Source organism: Capsicum annuum, chromosome 4 (assembly GCF_002878395.1).
Source record: "Capsicum annuum cultivar UCD-10X-F1 chromosome 4, UCD10Xv1.1, whole genome shotgun sequence".
Classification (NCBI taxonomy): Eukaryota; Viridiplantae; Streptophyta; class Magnoliopsida; order Solanales; family Solanaceae; genus Capsicum; species Capsicum annuum.
The window spans coordinates 171,972,579-171,987,849 of NC_061114.1; positions in this window are offsets into that span (position 1 = coordinate 171,972,579).

Consider the following 15,271-nt stretch of genomic DNA (forward strand, 5'->3'; position numbering starts at 1 on the left):
TATCTATGTTTATACCTCATATTAGACCAAGTGAACTTACTGCCACGAAACCTAAGATTAATAAGGTTACAATAATTAATGCAGTTCCTGAAGGGAGCATACCTAGCATAATTTAAACTATTACTACCAAATTTCTCAGAGGCACTCAATAACTCATTAAAATCACCCCCTATCAACCAACTAGCATACTATTAAGAGAAGAAATAGAGTCATTCAGAGAAACTAACTGATCCCAGAGGGATCTTCTAATAGCAAAGTCACTACTAGCATAAATGACTCTTAAAATCCAACAAGAGAGAGAGACACTTACCTTCACAATAGCATAAATGGATTGGGAGGAGATAGAGATATCTTTAATAGATATGACCTCATCTTTCCGAAAAAAAAACTAGACCCCCAGAAGATCCAACAGCAGAAGATTGGAGGAAACAAAAAAAACCTAGCTCATCAGCTAAATTCCTATGGTTAGACATCCTAGTTTCTAGAAGAGCCAAAATATAAGGCTGATGAATGCCCACAAGAGACTTTTAGTTCCTCCTAAACTTAGCATTGTTTGCACACCTCGCATTCCATATTAGACAGTTCTTCATTATTGGAGGTGGTGTGTAATACCCCATATTTTCATACTAGAATTCTAACCATCATTCATACACGTCTAAGCTTTAGTCCAAGTGATTTCTATGTGAATATAATTTTGATGATCTTTATCCTAGTATGTGAAGTGCTCTTGAGTTCAACAATGTTCATAGAAATCATTTTGAGCCATGTTGAGCTAAGATCATTTGATTCGTCCATCATTTGATATTTGATTCTACAAGGGTCTACTTCAAATGTGTATAGCTCCTTATATACATGTAATTTTTCAATGCAAGACCCACCAAATTGTATATAATCAAATTATATTTCCAATGATATCAATTTCGCAAAAAATCCGTTACCCGAGCGAAAAGATATGACATTTTTCATAAGAGGTAGTAAGGAGTCGCAATTGGGGTCGCATAGCGAGGGTTAATTAACCCAATGGGGGTCATGATGTGAGGGATGTTCCTGCACTGTTTTAGCTTCTTAAGGGTCAAGGGACACTTTGGTCCATTCCCCTACGACCCCAAACGTCCAAGGGATGATTTATAGCATAAAAAAGGGCATAACTTGCCCATATTCCTCAACTTTTCTCACAAAGAAAACCCCCCCCCCCCCCTTCCCCATGAACAAGTTTTTCAAGATTTTCCTCTCAAGAACATAGGAATTCAAGCCATCCTCTTCAAGAAACAAATCAATAATTGAGCGTTACAATTCAAGAATCCTAAGAAAGCATTTAAGATCATCTCCTAGGGTTTCAAAGTCAAACTCTCTATATCCAACCAAGTATAGTAAGGCATATAGGGTTTATCAACAAGAACACTCTTTCGTTCTTGTGCCCAAATTGATTTTCTTTTACAAATATACATAATTTTGCATGTTTTGATATGAATTTGAAGCATTTTCTACCCTATATGGTTTTACATGAGATTATGATACTCTCTAGGTTTTGGAAGTTGAATTGAATAAGAATGATGATATTATTGTAAGCTAAAATTTCCAGATTTTAAAGTAATTTATATATGTTTATGATGAAAAGCATGATTCTTGAGAGATTTTATCGTGATATTGATATATGGGTCTTCGAACCCCCTTTGAAATTGAATTTTTGAGAAATTATGTGCTATAAGCATAATGAGATTTGAATAATTTAAAATGATAAAGAATATTTGACCTTTTGGTCATAAGAAGGGGTTGATTTTGAACCCGAGATGAGAAAAGAAATCCACTTTTATTGATTATTATGAAAGGGGTAGCATGATGGCTCCCGTTGTAAATTGTTGAACTGTTTTATGGTGGATTTTCTTTTTAAAAGATCTGAGCTAAGTCCGGGAGTAGTCTTTAGCACTGAGCGGGAGGTATAGCGAGTTTGGCACTTCCCTAGAACTACGTACCCCCATAGGAGCCAAAATTGAGGCTGATTTATATAGTGATCAGTAGTGAATGAAAGATTAAGGTCCTACTCTGATGGCAAGGATAGCACAGCTCTCCCCAACGTGGATTGCACGTTGGAATCCATGTAGCTCACATGGTTTATATCAGTTATGAGAGACTCCCAATGTGTATGTGTACTCTTCTATCTAAGATGAAAATATATTCGCTTGAAAGGCCGATTTTAAGAAAGTTGTTTTTAAAAGATTGAAAGGATATATTCTAAAGAGAATTGTTATGAGATTTGATTGCTTTGATGATTTGAAATCGAGATGAAGTAAATTGAGAACTTATTATAATGACTCATTTGTTTTACTTTACATGTATTATTCATCTATAATTTTGATGATTTAATTTGAGCTAAGTGAGTTATTTATATCAGCATGCATAATTTTATAAACTGTGATGATATTAAGATATTATTTTATATATACAATGCACCACCATATGCTCGGTGCATTTTCACGGTACTGACCCACATATTTGTATGTGGGCTACATTTTCTCAGAATATAGGTACAAGGTATAGTATGCACTTTCAGATCCAGTCAGTTCGTGGTATCCAGTCAGTAGGTGATGAGTCCTTTTGATTCAAGGGCTTGGGTCAATTATACAGAACTAATGGTGTTGTATTTTCTTTATTTAGTCGTATTGAGTTAGGATAGTCGGGAGTCATGAACTGGCTACCTACAGTCAGTACTAGTAGAGGCTTCATAGATAGTCAGTAGAAGTTGATGTATTCCATTTCAGTTTAGGTTGTTAAGGCAGAATTGTAATCTTGTAAATTTAGTTTTGTATCGATCAGATTCAGAAAAAAGTTATTTTCCGCAGATTTATATAGATTTGTACTTTTTATTCTGTTACTTATGAATTATGCCAGTAGAAGGGTTAGCTTGGGGTCACTTGTGACCCTAAGCACCATGTGACGTCTCGGGACTCGATTTTGGGGCATTACAAACTTGGTATCAGAGCACAGAGTTCATGTTTCCTAGGGTGTCTGTGAAGCCATGTCTAGTAGAGTCTTGTGGAACGGTATGGAGACGTCTGTACTTTTCTTTGAGAGGCTACAAGGCATTTAGGAAATGTCTCCATTCTTTTAAGTCTAAGATCGTTCTATAAGAAAGGTTCTCTAAGAAAACCTATACAGATTCTCATCTCACTTTATTTAATCTATCTTTTCCTTATTTTCAAGGTATTAGAAATAGTGAAGCATAAATCTTTACAGATAGTTATGTGATTGTAAGAGAGCAAGAAAGTATCCCATCAGTTCTTTTAAGTTCTAAAGATTGAGGTGTTTCATTCATGTTCATAAAAGTCGTGCACTAAGCCCAAGTCAAATTTACTTTCAGATTCTTTCTCAGAATCCATATTTATAATCTATACTTCTCTATATATATACTGTTCTTGAGGTAACATGTTCAGCAAGTTCCAATTTCCTCCCCTGATAATGCTCTCATGCTTGCTAGCAAGATGTTTCAAAAGTCTCACAAAGCAGCTTGAGGAGAGCCTTTTAGTGTGTTATAAGTCCCTCAAATTTAAAGTTATGCCCTCGTTCTTATGAGTTATTCAATTAAGACAGAGTAAGGTGTATTTTTAGATCATTGAATGTTGTGTGCCAAGTTTCTATCTCTTGTATTACATAATTTTGTTATCATTGGGTTTGTGAAAAATCAAAGTCTAGTGAAGCCGTGTGGGGCCTATTTTGATTCACTAGTATAATTTATTTTTTATTCAACTCATTTTCTTGTGTAAAACAAAAAATCAGAGTCTAGTAAAGTCGTGTGACGCCTATTTTGATTCACTAGCAACTTGTTATTTATCTTGTTGTTCTTGTGTTGGTTGAAAGTTTGGGTTTAGAGGTGTAGTGACAAGAAAAGTGGTAAGGGTAATTTATTGAGTATGTGTGTAGCCGAATATTTTTGCATAAGATTGAGTTAGTAATAAAGTGATGCATCCTTGTGTGTTAGTTTAGTATGAGGTATAGAAGGAGTTATTAATTAAGGTGAACTGTTATTTGCTTGAAGTATGAAAAGAGTTATTGATGGTATTGAATATGTTAGAAAAGTATGGATTATTGAGGAATGCTTTGGGTGGTTTAGTTTTGTATATCTAGACTTATAGAGCTTCGATGTGAAGATGGGTGAATAGTCGTGATGTTTAGAAGGAGGATGCATTATTAGATTTTAGTAAGGTATGTCTTCGGATTATGATTGATTGTCATTGTTATGGGGTTCTAGTATACTAGTGTTTCTTAATACTTCGTTTTATAGCTTCTAAGTGAGAATTGTGTGTGAGGTTGGTTGTAAATCATGTTTAGCACTAGACATTAAGTTTGATCAGTTGATGGTCATGAAGGGGTAGATATTGCAAGACCCGCAAAATCTTAGTAGCTTCCATCCTAAATAGTATTCCAAGAGAGGCTCCAGACTTGGAAAAGAATTTTCAGCTAAGAATCAAGACTTAGAATAATTCCAACCTTCGAAATTAGATGATGTCAATTCTTGAACTTTCTGACCTTAGAATGTCAATTTGAAAATTGATTCATGATCAAGGTCACTTGTAGGTCATCTCAGGAAAGTTTAAGATTTTTTGGACTAGTGTAAGGGTAATTTTGGGTTGCCAAAATAGTGAGAGGTCGCGATAGGCTTGCGTCATGATGGTTACTTGGCCCAAATGGGGGTCGCGACGCGAGGGGACCCTATTCAGTATTATTTTTTCTTCTTTCCTTTTTTAAATGTGTAAGGTTATGGTATTTTCTATGGTTATTACATCATGTGCGCGGTTAGTAGTATGGTTGAGTTGCTAAGTGAAAGGAGACTAGTTATATAGTATATGATGTTCTTGATAGCTAAGTTAAGGAATTATGATTAATGATGTTGAGCATTTTTATATGATCTTGATTCTCATGGTTTAGAGGAAGAATGTAAGTTTAGAAATATGATATTGTGCGGTATTATCAGAGTATGAAGGAAGTAGTATGGTTTATTAAGGTTTGAAGATATCTATGTTAAGTATTAGAATCTAAGTTTGAAACCTTGGAGAATGAGAGCATAAAAGTGAGAGTTGAAGCTCTAAATGGTGTGAATTCAACATGTAGTGATACTCATGAAGATTCTAAGTTAGTAAGTGGTTGAGGTATTATGTGATGACTAGTGGGGGATACCAAGAGATAGATTTGGACCTCAGGAGGAAGTATTACAAACTGGTTTTACACTTTCAGGTATTATCTTTCAAAGTAAGCTTATTAATTATGTGTATTGTCGTATTCCATACCCCAGAGTGCCGTGAGTGTATTTCAGATTAGAGTTTAGTAAGATGTATCTCAAACTTTGAATAATGTCTTAAAGCTAAGAGGGAGATGATAGAATGAGTAACTATGTCAGACTCTCAAATTCTAGTAGCAATCTCGGTATGATATAGAACATCAAAAAGTGAGGATGATTTCAGTTATCCCAGTACCTACTCATGCCTTATGATTCAATTTCATGATGATAGTTCATGTTCATGCATATGATAGAGAATCATTTGCTTTTCTAATTCCTAAATGAGGAGTTCCAGTTCTTTCAGCAGTCGGAATCACATTCCATAATTTATGAACTCCAAATCAAGGTCATGCAGCTCATGACTCATGTGCTCATGCTTTATAGTATGCTCAGTTCCCATAACTCAAGCTATACTCCTCATTATCGGCGAGATTCAGCTTATAGCCATGTATACCCTCAATTTAGATCACTTTGATGAATCCATGATGTTCATCCTCTATACCCAGACCTCATTTAAGTGTCAAGTTTCATATAATATCCTTCTATGCTTCAAGGTCTCATGTTTTAACATTTTAGTGACTCTCCTGTATGTAATGATAGTAACGATGAGTAAGTGTTTCTTGTTGATGAAAGCTAATTGTATGCTTATTTTCGATAAGGCCATCTATGTGAAGTAAGATTGAGGCCAATTCTTTGATACATATCGTGGTTAGTTGGAATTTGTGTGTGCATATATTTTTGAGGCAGCGCGTGGGAGTTGTATTGATAGTGGTTTAGAGAATATGTGAAGTATGTCCTTATGGGAGTTTGCCTTGAAGTTTTTATGCGATTTAATAATAGGCTTGAATGTCAGGTTGGGTGTAAGTGGATAAAGGCAACATGCGTTAGTGAATCCATAGTAAGAGCTTTGAGCTAGTCATTGAAGTGGTGAGGCATGTTATGCTTAGGGTGTGATCTCTAAAAAGATATAGAAGATCAATCATATGGTTTAGACTAGTATCGTGGTGTGGCATGTTGTATCTTGTGATTTGGAGTTAGGCTTGATGAGAGGATTTAATTTACGTTAGACATTAGAAGGAAGATTTATCAATACCCATGTGAGAATTATAAGTTGAATAAAATGAGTATGGTATTTAAGGGGAATAGTATAGTTAAGGGAGTATTTGAGGAGTTTTGCTAAGCTTGAAAGTAAGAAGTTGTGTTGCCTAAGGGCTGGGATTTCTATCCTAGAATATGAGTATATGTTTATATTCCATGCTATAGAGTAGTGTCAATGTTGTGATTCCTTAGTCAAATGTCTTGTTTAGATCATGCCCAAGATCCTTTGATTCCTGGTGTTAATAGAATTTTTTTATAAGAGTGTTGAATCAATATTCCATTTTAATATGGGCAGTCAGTATGATCCAGTCCCTATAGCCTATAATCCAGTTTAACAAGCAAGCTGATAAACTCTTGTAGATTTCCAACTTATCATCTAGTCTTACTATCTAAAGTTTCATGAGTATTGCTATTCCGTGAGATAATTTCGTTCAATCCAAGCATCATGTTTCAGATTTGGCGATTTAGTCATGACTCATTTCATAAGTGTTCAACGCATAATCTCAATTTTCCAAGTGTTTTTGCCCAGACAGTGTAATACCCCTTATATGATCCAAGTCTTGTTGTCTCATAATTCACACTTGCATAAGTTATCACTTCTCAATTCGATATGTATTAATGTATCATGACCATTTTAAGTAAATCCTCAACTCTCAACATGTATCAGTTCCTTGAATCAAGTAAAGTAAAGTCAACTCAGAATTCAGTTTCATGATAGAAGTTTGAATGTTTCAGCTCAGTTATACCCTTTATTAGAGGACATATCATGTCCACATTATTCCATACCATTAAGGATTTAACAAGTGTCTATCCATCATTCGAGGGTGAATGGCTCCAAGGGGGAGATAATGTAATACCCCATATTTTCGTACTAGAATTCTAACCGTCATTCATACGTGTCTAAGCTTTAGTCCAAGTGATTTCCATGTGAATATAATTTTTATGATCTTTATCCTAGTATGTGAAGTGCTCTTGAGGTCAACAATGTTCATAGAAATCATTTTGAGCCATGTTGAGCTAAGATCATTTGATTCGTCCAACATTTGATATTCAATTCTATAAGGGTCTACTTCAAATGTGTATAGATCCTTATAAACATGTAATTTTTCAGTTCAAGGCCCTCCAAATTATAGATAATCGAATTACCTTTCCTATGATACCAATTTCGTAAAAATTAGTTACCCGAGCGAAAAGATATGCCATTTTTTGTAAGAGGCAGTAAGGAGTTGGGATTGGGGTGGCGTCGTGAGGGCTAATTAACCCAACTGGGGGTCGCGATGCGAGGGCTTTTCCTGCACTGTTTTAGCTTCTTAAGGGTCAAGGGACACTTTGTTCCATTCCCCCACTGCCCTAAATGTCCAAGGGACGATTTATAGTATAAAAAAGGGCGTAACTTGCCCATCTTCCTCAACTTTTCTCACAAAGAAACCCTCCCCTTTCCCCATGAACAAGTTTTTAAAGATTCTCCTCTCAAGAACATAGGAATTAAAGTCATCCTCTTCAAGAAACAAATCAAGAATTGAGCGTTACAATTCGAGAATCCCAAGAAAGCATTCAAGATCATCTCCTAGGGTTTCAAAGTCAAACTCTCTACATCCAACCAAGTCTAGTAAGGTATGTGGGGTTTATCAACAAGAATACCCTTTTGTTCTGGTTCCCAAATTGATTTTGTTTTACGAATATACATGATTTTACATGTTTTGATATGAATTTGAAGCATGACTTTATACCCTATATGGTTTTACATGAGATTATGATACTCTATAGGCTTTGGAAGTTGAATTGAACGAGAATGATGATATTATTGTACAAAAAGATGAAATTTCTAGATTTTAAAGTAATTTATATATGTTTATGATGAAAAGCATGATTCTTGAGAGATTTTATCGTGATATTGATATATGGATCTTCGAACCCCCTTTGAAATTGTACTTTTGAGAAATTATGTGCTATAAGCACAATGAGATTTGAATGATTTAAAATGATGAATAAGATTTGACCTTTTGGTCGTAAGAAGGGGTTGATTTTGTACCCGAGATAAGAAAAGAAATCCACCTTTATTGATTATTATGAAAGGGGTAGCATGATGGCTCCCGTTGTAAATTGTTGAACTGTTTTATGGTGGATTTTCTTTTGAAAAGATCTGAGCTAAGTCCGGGAGTAGTCTTTAGCACTGAGCAGGAGGTATAGTGGGTTTGGTGCTTCCCAAGAACTACGTGCCCCCGTAGGAGCCGGAATTGAGGCTGATTTATATAGTGATCACTAATGAATGAAAGATTAAGGTCCTATTCCGATGACAAGGATAGAACAGCTCCCCTAAAGTGGGTTAGATGTTGGACTCCATGTAGCTCACATGGTTTATGTCGGTTATAAGAGACTCCCAATGTGTGTATGTACTCTTCTATCTAAGATGAAAATATATTCACTTGAGAGGCCAATTTTGAGAAAGTTGTTGTTTTCGAAAGATTGAAAGGATATATTCTAAAGAGAATTGTTATGAGATTTGATTGCTTTGATGATTTGAAATCGAGATGAAGTGAATTGAGAACTTATTATAATGACTCATTTGTTTTATTTTACATGTATTATTCATCCATGATTTCGAAGATTTAATTCGAGCTAAGTGAGTCTTTTATATTAGCATGCATAATTTTATAAACTGTGATGATATTAAGATATTATTTTATATATACATTGCACCCCCATATGCTCGGTACGTTCCATGGTACTGACCCACATATTCGTATGTGGGCTACATTTTCTCAGAATGTAGGTACAAGGTATAGTATGCACCTTCATATCCAGTCAGTTCATGGTATCCAGTCAGTAGGTGATGAGTCCTTTTTATTCAAGGGCTTGGGTTAATTATGCAGAACAAATGGTGTTGTATTTTCTTTATTCAGTCATATTAAGTTGGGATAGTCGGGAGTCATGACCCAGCTACCTATAGTCAGTACTAGTTGAGGCTTCATAGACAGTCAGTAGAAGTTGATGTATTCCGTTTCAGTTTTGGTTGTAAAGGTAGAATTGTAATCTTGTAAATTCAGTTTTGTATTAATCAGATTCACAAAAGCGTTATTTTCCACAGATTTGTATAGATTTGTACTTTTTATTTAGTTGCTTATGAGTTATGCAAGTAAAAGGGTTAGCTTGGGGTCACTTGTGACTCTAAGCACCGTGTGACATTTCGGGACCCTATTTTGGGGTGTTACATGGTGGTTATGGGTTCTTTAGCGGGATATTTTTCCCCTTCCCTGATGGGCTAGATGGACTAGGTTGATCCAGACATTTTCTCTTCCTGAAGAGAAGGGAGATCTTTTCCTTGTAAGAGTCTCCTATCATAGGGTTTGGAAGCCCTAAGCTGAGCTCTAGTCTTGAGATGTCTTTAGGAAAGAGGACAAAAACTAGTTCCTGAGTAGCACCCTCGAACACTAGGTTTACAACTCTTTTCAAAGTGAGAACATCCGTTCGGGGAATCCTGAGTTGAGCTAAGAGGGCTTCCATTTCCCTGTTGCTCTCCCTAATGGCTTCTAGAGTATTTTCCCTCTCCAGGACTTCGTTGCTGAGAGAGTGACTTAGATTGTGGAGATACTGTGGAGCTATAGTCTATAGAAGGGGGAAGTCCCCATTAGGATTCACAAAAGAAGGTCCCAGTGCTAGAAGCATTAGGTTTAGAGGGGGAGAAAGGGTAGGCTCGTACTAGTGAGATTCATTAATTGAGATATTGTTTTTCAGGTCAGAACCTCCTGAAAAGATGGTTCCAAAATTTGTATGAGTGTGGCTATCCAGACATTCATACCGAAGGTCTGAAGACCTTATTTTGAGACACTCCATGGCCAGAAGAGCTAGGTAACTTGAATCCTAAATGAGTAAGGTCATCTGAGTCCCTCCCCATTGGAGACGCAGCGGGAATAATAGATTGGCAAGACAAACCTCCAACCAAGAGGACAGGATGTGAGATGGTGGGAGTGGGGCTGTAGTGAGAGTGATCATATTTAGAGGTGGTGGAGGAGAGTTCATAGTACTTATTAGAAGTACAATGCATGGAGTCTGCATGACAAGTAATATTAAGAGGAGGAGAGGGAATGCAAGAGGTCTCTGATTTGGACAACTCAGTGGCAATAAATGCCTTGTATGTGGAACGATTATTGGCCATCAAAACTCCTTAGGAAGAGAAAGAGGTTTTCGACGGCATGCGGGGGGAGCTACGAGGCTGTAGGAAAGTAATCATTTAAAGAGTTGGGTGGGTCCCAATAGGACAATCCATTTCTTTTTCTTTATGAGAAATGTAGGGGATAGAAGGGGAATTTAACTTAGGAGGGATATTAAGTAAATTATCAGAAATAGGGGGAATAAGAGTAGTGGAAGTAAATGGGCCAAGAGAAAGACTGGGCCGGAGGTTAAAGCCTAATAAGGGAGTGGATAGGGCCCCTACAACATGATTTGTTGGTCCTAAAACCTTAAGAGTAGTATTTTTGGATGAGAGGTCGGAGAGGCTTGATCCAAGCAAGACTGAGAGGCCCAGATTGGGAGACCCGAGATGGCCCAGCAGTCATAGTATGCCTTGGGTGGGGGGCTTCATCGAACTCCACGGCCGCTACCATTGTGAGGGGGAAAAAGTTAGGGTACTTACCTGGAGTCACGATCTGTACGTTGTTACCTCGATCTTGCTTCTGTGACGAGACTGTGTGGATAAATTTCTTGGGAGAGCACTTCCGGATGAAGAAGACCATATTTCATTTCTCTATCAACTATTTATCCAGTGAAAGAGAAGGTGGGGATGTCAGGTTTTCCAAAGAAAAGATCGATCTTTTCTCTGAACAAGAAGTCGCGAGATAACCCAAACAACCATAATTTTTACACAGGATTTTCTCACCTTCATAGACCAAAAGCTGCTTATGGTTTTCGATAAATACTGAGGTCTTGACCGGTTTGCCTAACTCAACTTGAACATAAATACGAGCATATCTACCCATTGTAGTTGAAGAAGTAACTGCATTAACTTTGAGGAGCTTTTCGATTCTCTGACCAATTCTTTCAAGGATGGCACGATCATAAAATTCAGTAGGCAGTTAAGACAACCGCACCCAGATCACTATTGAGTCAATTTTGGATGTGCTGAGAACGAAATTGGGTTCCCATTTTCGAACTGAGATGAAATTTCCATCCACAAACTAAGGCCCTCCTTGCAGAGCGATGTCCTAACTCTTTTTTCTTTAAACTTAGCCGTGTAAAAACCATATCCTAGATCGATGAGTCAAAAAGGATCAGAAAGCTTCCAAACGGAATATAATTTAGTTTTTAGGTAGTTATAAGTGGGTTTTCCCCTAAAAACATTTAGGATAAAAGAAAATTTCCAAGGCAAGTAGATCCTATTTTGTTCCTGTATCGAAAGGATGATTAGATCGCTATCAATCTCAGAGGATTCCAAGTCTTGATTAGTGCAATACATAATTTGATCAGTTGGAGGATCATTGGATGGGATGAAGTTAGCGGTGACGTCTCTGTAGGAGGTTTTGGCATCCATGGGTGTCAATTAGGAGAAAAGAGAAGAAGAAAGGAATATGGGAAAGAAAAGGAAATATTATGTAAAGAGGGATGAGACCATGTCTTTCTACATTTTTTGAAAGTATAATCTATAATTCTCAGTACATATAATATCTGACTCCTATATAACCAAATTCCAACTTTTCATTGTGTGCCCTAACCAAAAAAACTTTGTCTATGGACTTCTAATACTAAACAAATTCCAATTTTCTAGCTATTGTGGACAATATTTTTTTTTTAAAAAAACTATATCTATCTATAATAATAGCAATATATATATATATATATATATATATATATATATATAATAATAATAATAATATAACATAACATAACATAAAAACCCATCGATAGCCTCCTAAACTTGGCACGATCTTTCACTTTGGTACCTCAAGTGGATCATGTTCATTTTTGGCACCTCAAGTAGCTATAAGTGTGTCATTTTGGCACTTTTAACTGACATGGCAAAGAGAGTAAATTACTCTCTAATAGGTGCGTGAATAACAATTTAGTCAATTATTTTTTATTTTTTTCTCTTCTTCTTCTTCCTAAGTTTTCCAACACTATTTTTAACCTTTTCAACCATTTTTTAACCTTTACATCAAGCTTAAATTGAAATATACTCTTCAATTCTCTCAACAATATCTTTCTCCCAATACTATTATTTTTTGTTTTCTTAATTAGAAAATCATCTTTTCATCATAAAAGAAAAAAATTATGCCAAGTTAATGCTGAAAAATAGAGTGAATTTTTTCTTATTATACATACTGAATTGTCATAGTCTCTCAGTAGTGAAATTATTTGAATTTTTGTACATTTGTGTTGAAGGCTGATGATTCAATCAAACAAATTAAGATTTTAGGGCCTGTGATTTTTTTCAAGTCTATAATGAAATTTGGTTGGCAAGAAGAATGGTTCCAAAAATTTCAGAACTCCAGAAAATCATTCAGATTTGCAAGAAATTAAATAACTCAAAATAAAATCTTGAAAATACTAATTTCAACGATCCATATGATATACAAAGCCTCGAATATTTTTATACTGATATTTTATTTTTAACTTTTCAAGTTTTTTATGTGTTTTGAGTTTGAAAACAAATTCAAGAATGATGGTGATTAGAAGGATGTGTTAAATAAACAATTTTGTTTGAAATGGGTGTTGTGTGAATCTGCAAAAATGGATAAAAAATAAAGATGATATGGTGGTTGACATTGAAGAAGAGAATTCAGAGGTGGGGAAGCAGGCGTGGGGAAGAGGGGTTGAGGGAGCGGGCAGGTGGTGAGGGGGTGGGAGGGTTGGAGAAGACGGATGGGGATTGGTGAAGGGGGTAGGCTGGAGAGACAATTAAGGGGTGGGGGATCAGGTAGGTGGTGGAGGGGGGGGTGGGTTGGAGAAGAAGGATGGGATTGGGGGGAATGAAATTTTATAATTTTTTAATTAATTATTTGAGTTAAAAAATTGCCAAGTGTCAATATTTAATTGGTATTTTTATATTTTAATTAAAGATAGTTATTTAACAATTAATTTGGAGAAAAATGACAAATGTCATAATATTATTGATCACTTTATACGTTATCGACGCGTGTAATACACGTACACTGTATATTTTTGTTGATTCAGCAAAAAGTGCCAAAATAACACATTTGTATGTTACTTGAGGTTCCAAAAGTGAACAACGTCCACTTGAGATGCCAAAGTGAAAGATGATGCCAAGTTAAGAGGGCTATCGATGGGTTTGGCCCATAGCATAGCATAGCATAGCGTAGCATAGCATAATAAAATAATACATTAAAAGTGTGAAGGGCCTTAAAAATATTGTTTGAACGGTTTACCCTTCATTAAAAGATCTTGTAATAGACAAAAATGTCATTTACTATTTTTCTTAAATATTTGTCCTTTAATTATTTAACTAATTCTTTATTTGATAGCATAATAATTACCATAATTAGAATTGTAAATAAATACAAACTTGCTATGACATTTCATGTCAAAGCATACCAGCATTACTTAAACCCTCTTCCAAATCACAAAAACGACGTAGGTTAATTAAGGGTCATATAATTGGCAGAGCAAAGAATAATAAAAACTTTGCTTTTGCTAAAGTCCACAAATTTTGTTATGCCTGCTTCTAAGTTCAGAGAATATAGGTGACGATTTTAACTCATGGGACTCAATTATATAGAGTATCAAATTATGAGGAGATTGTGGCTTGTCGGACAGATCTCGGTGGAAAATCAAAAAAATAAATTTATAGTTAGGATAAGTTGAAGCAGTGTTCTAATATTTTTGTTAAATTTTATCTTAGTCTTAATTTTTGAACACTACATGTTAAGAGTAGATGCACTATATTATCGTACCGTTTAGTTATTAAGAAACCCTTGCAGATTGAATTATTAATGGGTATAATCGATCAAAACTATTTAATTTGGGGTATTATGACTTAATCTCTCAAAGCATATTCGAAAATTTATAGTTTATGAAAATCTATTGATTTTTTGTGCTTCTTCTGAATATATGCATGTAACTAATGAGTTATTTTATTTTTTCATCAAATTATCAATTTTGTTTTCAGTTCTTTGCTCATACATAGAAGCATCATGAATTCTTGGTCAACGATCCTTTATCCGGTACCCGCTAAATATTTTTATGTCATCTTGCAACATATTTTTTCCTTAGTAATTTTGTCTTGCTTATGCACTATAATACATGCTAGAAGATTATGTGATTATCAAGGTCTATTTTGAGAGTTGAAAATATTTTTTCATGTAGGAGCTTTTATTTAAGAATGCTAAAGGTTAGTTCTAGATAATAATGGTTAGATTGGTTATGTTATATGGAAGGGGACATGATGCAATTTCAGTTTAGCAAGGACAGGACCCTAGATAGAAGGTTATGCAGAAATTAGATTAAGGTATAAGGTTAGTTAGATAGTTAAGACCTAAATCAAGATAAAAGTGGGCTAAAGAATTGCAGAAATCGAAGCAAATTAAGGAACAAAAACGGATTGAAAGCAATGCATTGAAACTTTGAAAAGAACGGGCTCCAAAAACATTGTCCGAAAAGGGTTATGTTCATATGAGGTGTTCTATATGTAAAAAGCTTTCCCTTTTTGAGGTTCTTAGATTACAAATGTCATCCATGCAACGAGAGTCCCTATATCACAATAAATCCATTATTAAATTAAGGTTTAGGCTTTCTATATCATGTAATGTAAAAAACATTTTTTTTAGAGTAAAACAATACCAATATTTTAAGATGTATCTAAATTATAGTTCTTTTCATATAATTTTTAAATATTTAAATTTTAATTTTAAACTATCAAATTAATTTAATTTAATTTAATTTTATGAGTCC